A 4,817-nucleotide genomic window follows, 5' to 3' on the forward strand; every position below is an offset into this window, starting at 1 on the left:
GTTCAGTCACTCAGTCGAGTCCAGCTCTTGGCGACCCCATGGGAGCAGCACGCCAGGCCTCCCTGTCCATCACCAACTCCCAGAACTTGCTCAAACTCAATGTCCATCAAGTTGGTGATACCATCCAACCATCTCATCCTCTGTCATCCCCTTCTCCTCCTGCCTTCAATCTTTCCCAGCATCAGGATCTTTTCTAAGAGTCAGTTCTTCCCATCAGGTGGCCAATATATTAGAGTTTCAGCATCAGTCCTTCCAATGAATATTCAGGACTGATTTCCTTTATGATGAACTGATTGGATCTCCTCGCAGTCCAACGGACTCTTTGGCTCTCAATTTTTTGGCTCTCAGCTTTCTTTATTGGGGGATATAGGGTACTTTATTGATGGTACACAACAAGGCAGGTTCCCTAAGCCCCTCCCCTTCCTCAGGGCCTTGGGGATGGAAACTGTTTGTGGAGGTCAGGAGATTCTCAGTGTGGTGAAGAATCGAGGTGGGGCAAGGACTCCCCAGCAGCTGAGTATTCTCTCTTCCTCTTGTGTTCTTGCTGGGTCTGGGGGTCCAGGGACCTCACTCCGTGGAGGCCATGTGCACCATGAGGTCCACCACTCTGTTGCTGTAACCTAATTCATTGTCGTACCAGGAAATGAGCTTAACAAAGGGGTCACTGAGGGCAACACCAGCCCCAGTATCAAAGGTAAAGAGTGAGTATTGCTGTTGATGTCTCAGGAGACAACCCGGTCCTCAATGTAGCCTAGAATGCCCTTGAGGGGCCCTCCAATACCTGCTTCACCAGCTTCTTGATCTCATCATACTTGGCAAGTCTCTCTAGGTGGCAGGTCAGATCCACAATGGACACCTTGGGGATGGGGATGGAAGGCCATGCAGGGGAGCTTCCCGTTGAACTCAGGGATGACCTTGCCCATGGCCTTGGCAGTGTCAGTAGAAGCAGGGATGATGTTCTGGGCAGCCCCTTGGCCATCATACCATAGCTTCCCGGAGGAGCCATCGATGGTCTTCTGGGTGGCAGTGATGACGTGGATGGTGGTCATGAGTCCCTCCACGATGCCGAAGTGGTCCTGGATGACTTTTGCCAGGGTGGCCAAGCAGTTGGTGGTGCAGGAGGCATTGCTGACAATCTTCAGGGAGTTGTCATACTTCTCGTGGTTCATGCCCATCACAAACGTGGGGGCATCGGCAGAAGGTGCAGAGATGATGACCCTCTTGGTGCCACCTTTCAAGTGAGCCCTAGTGTTCTCCATGGTAGTGAAGACACCAGTGGACTCCATCACATACTCAGCACCAGCATCACCCCACTTGATGATGACGGGATCTTGCTCCTGGAAGATGGTGATGGCCTTTCCAACAATGACGAGCTTCCCGTTCTCTGCCTTGACTGTGCCGTGGAACTTGCCATGGGTGGAATCATACTGGAACATGTAGACCATGTAGTGAAGGTCAATGAAGGGGGTCATCGATGGCAACGATGTCCACTTTGCCAGAGTTAAAAGCAGCCCTGGTGGCCAGGCACCCAAACAGGCCAAATCCATTCACTCCAACTTTCACCATCTTGTCTGAGGGATGCAGCTGGCACATCACCAAAGATGCAGTTGTCTGCTGAATGGGTAGGTGTAGAGAGCCTCAGCTTTCTTTATAGTCCAACTCTCACATCCATATGTGACTACTGCAAAAACCATAGCTTTGACTAGATGGACCTTTGTTGGCAAAGTAATGTCTCTGCTTTTTAATATGCTGTCAAGCTTGTTCACAGCTTTTCTTCCAAGGAGCAAGTGTCTTTTAATTTCATGGCTGCAGTCACCATCTGCAATTATTTTGGAGCCCTCAAAATTAAAGTCTGTCATTGTTTCCATTGTTTCCCCATCTATTTGCCATGAAGTGATGGGACCCAATGCCATGATCTTCGTCTTTTGATTGTTGAATTTTCAGCCATTTTTTTCACTCTCCTCTTGCACTTCCATCAAGAGGCTCTTTAGCTCTTCTTTGCTTTCTGCCATAAGGGTGGTGTCATCTGCATATCTGAGGTTATTGATATTTCTCCTCTCAAACTTGATTCCAGCTTGTGCTTCATCCAGTCCTGCCACCAAATTTTGGTATAGTTATTGTATAAGCAAAAAGTCTTGAACTATTAACTCAAATGTATCATCTGTTTTCTGCTGCAGACCTAGTTCTGTTTTGGGAGTGTCTTTTGTGTTTGTCTAGTCTCTTGTGTTTATCTAGTACACAGATGCTCCTTTATGTCATGGCCACCTGAATGTTCTAACATCACACAAGAAGTAGCACCAAAGAGAAAAAATAAAAATACAAACAGTTCAAGCACAACAGAACATGGACAACGATAGTGGGTTGAATTATAACTTGTTAAACATGAATCTCAATTATCTTTGTTTTATCAATATGTAAGAATTGACAATTATTCTCAAGTTAGAAACTAAAATGGAACAGAAACTAGCAGCATGCCCTGGTGGCTAACCTCGTACTGTCAGATTGTGCCTTCACTCTACCACATTCTACCACGTGTCTCCCCCACACCTTCACCTTCCTGCACCTGGTTGGCAGGAGTCGCTTCCTGGTTCATGACCCAAGCTCTCAACACCAATCCACTGAGCAAACCACTGCTACTCCAGAATGTCAGTTTGATCTTCCCTGCTCATAAGTTTTAGTGGTTTTTTTTTCCTTTCACATTTTCTACTGAACACTGCTTGAACTCCTTAATATTTTGCAACCTGACCTCAAACTTCCTTTAAAACATTATCTTACATTCCTTTAGGAGTCTGCTCTACCAAATTTAGAAGTGATACATTCCCTTCACAACAATTTGAAAAAAACAATGTCTGAACATCAAAGTCTAAACATGGTTATCTGTTTTTAGTTCATTTCAACTGAAAACTGTATTGTATTTTTTTACAAAAAGGTGGTTGACTTAGCTTGTAACTCAAACAAGCAAGTATGTGCTTTTTCTTGAGGCAACTATCATACTCTTACTTGAAATATATGTATTTTATGTATACTTCTGGTTTAATTGCCCCAAATATAAAAAGGAGTTAAGATTTAATGTAATAATTTTACTTCTTCAGAGCAATTTAAGTGAAGAATATCATGGCTATTAATAGACTTTGGGGCCACTACGCTGACTCAGGCTGTAGCACCAACAGTTCATCCATTCCTGTTTTTGCATCTTCAGGGAAAATATGAGCACAGGAAAAAAGGACAAAAATATCTCAGTATTACTAAGAAAATAGTTTTTGCTGACGAACCTATTAAAAGATTTTTAAAGACACCCTAGGGCTCCATGAACCACATTTTTATAACTGCTGCTGTAAACACTGAATTAAGGTTTTCACGCTGCTTCTGTCTTTCTCAGGAGCCCCGGGTTGTTGCTAACAGAAGCCAAGAAATCATGAGTTGAAGAGAAGAAAGGTGGAATCTTGGAACTTGTGTCTCCAATCCCGTGTGTGCCCCTGGACCCTGACGAAGATGCTGCTTCTCTCTGGGACTTTTACTTCAAGCTTTCCAGCTGTGTTTCCTTTAACATTTTTATGTGGCATATCAGAGTTTCCATCATATTGCTTATAGTTACTAGTTTGCAGGTCCTTTGGTAGAAAATGAGCTTCTGAAAAGTAGAAAGCATATTTTATTCATTTCAGCACCCACTGCCTAGGGTTGGTACATGGTAGATGTTTGAAAAAAATGAATGAAATAGTTTAGGGAAAGCGGGTTTTCTGGCTGTGGTCAAATTTTCATTGCAATGACTACTGATTGAAAAAAATAATGGTAGGCATCTTTTATAAACGCTTACTATATTTCAAGCATGGTTCCAAGTGTTTTCTATATATTTCATGTAATCCTTATACATTTTTACACTCTTCAGTTATTATTCTCAGTTCCTCCCTATCTGTATTTTGTTGAAAAAGAAATTGAAGGTTAAAAGGACAAGTGATGGTTTCCCCTGAACTTACTCCACTAGCAAATATTGGAGTCAGTATTCAATAATATGATATTTATCTGAATGTTAGAGACTTCACATATAAGATGCAAAGTGTGTTTTTGGGGGCTTTGCTGTGGACCTTATTGGTTTCTCTGATGGCAACATCATTGTGCATATTGATCTGAGAATATAAGGATCAGATAACTTTTTTCCCACCCAGGTAAGGCACTGCTAAATACTGTGTGTGCACAGATGGTGGAAATTTCATTTCCATGATGTTTCTGTGACTCTGATTTGTTTTTCTGTGATTTTTATTAAAATATATGTCTTTTCTTCTGATCCTATTAGCCTCTTAATGAAAAACAAATCTAAACTTGTCTTATATAAGCCTGCCTTACTGCATTTAGCTCAGGGACCTTACACCCAAATTATCAGTGGCCAAGTTGAGGAAGAGAAAAACCAGTTAAAAAAGCAGAATCATTCCGGATTACTCTGAAATAGGGTCTCAGTGGGCTTCTCCTCTCCAGAGACTATGATGCTTTTATTCTCTAGATGCATTTACCTCCTGGTAGCAGAGTTCCCCAAACTAAACTTAGAGAGACAAATAAGCCAGGATTCCATATGTTGCTGCATGTAATGGAAAATATGCCTTCTTAATGATGGGGTTACCTGAATTCCTAATGCAGGAAGCATTTTCCAGCAGGAAGATATTTACACACTCAGATTTTTTATTAGTGGGGTATATTTAATAATCCTAGATTAAAATAGTTTGGGAATAAATATTTCTCTTAAGATCAAAGTAAATTAGTTATCTCCTACTAGACTGCACAGGAAATATCATTCTAGGCTACAGAATTCTTAGCGATGTTTGTAT

General features: G+C 42.1%; 1 pseudogene; it reads right to left on the bottom strand.

Moving 5' to 3' along the window:
• Window positions 1-567: 567 nt before the first annotated feature.
• On the bottom strand, window positions 568-1,566 carry LOC122705610 (annotated as a pseudogene).
• Window positions 1,567-4,817: the final 3,251 nt, after the last annotated feature.

This window comes from Cervus elaphus, chromosome 2 (assembly GCF_910594005.1).
Source record: "Cervus elaphus chromosome 2, mCerEla1.1, whole genome shotgun sequence".
NCBI classification, from domain to species: domain Eukaryota; kingdom Metazoa; phylum Chordata; class Mammalia; order Artiodactyla; family Cervidae; genus Cervus; species Cervus elaphus.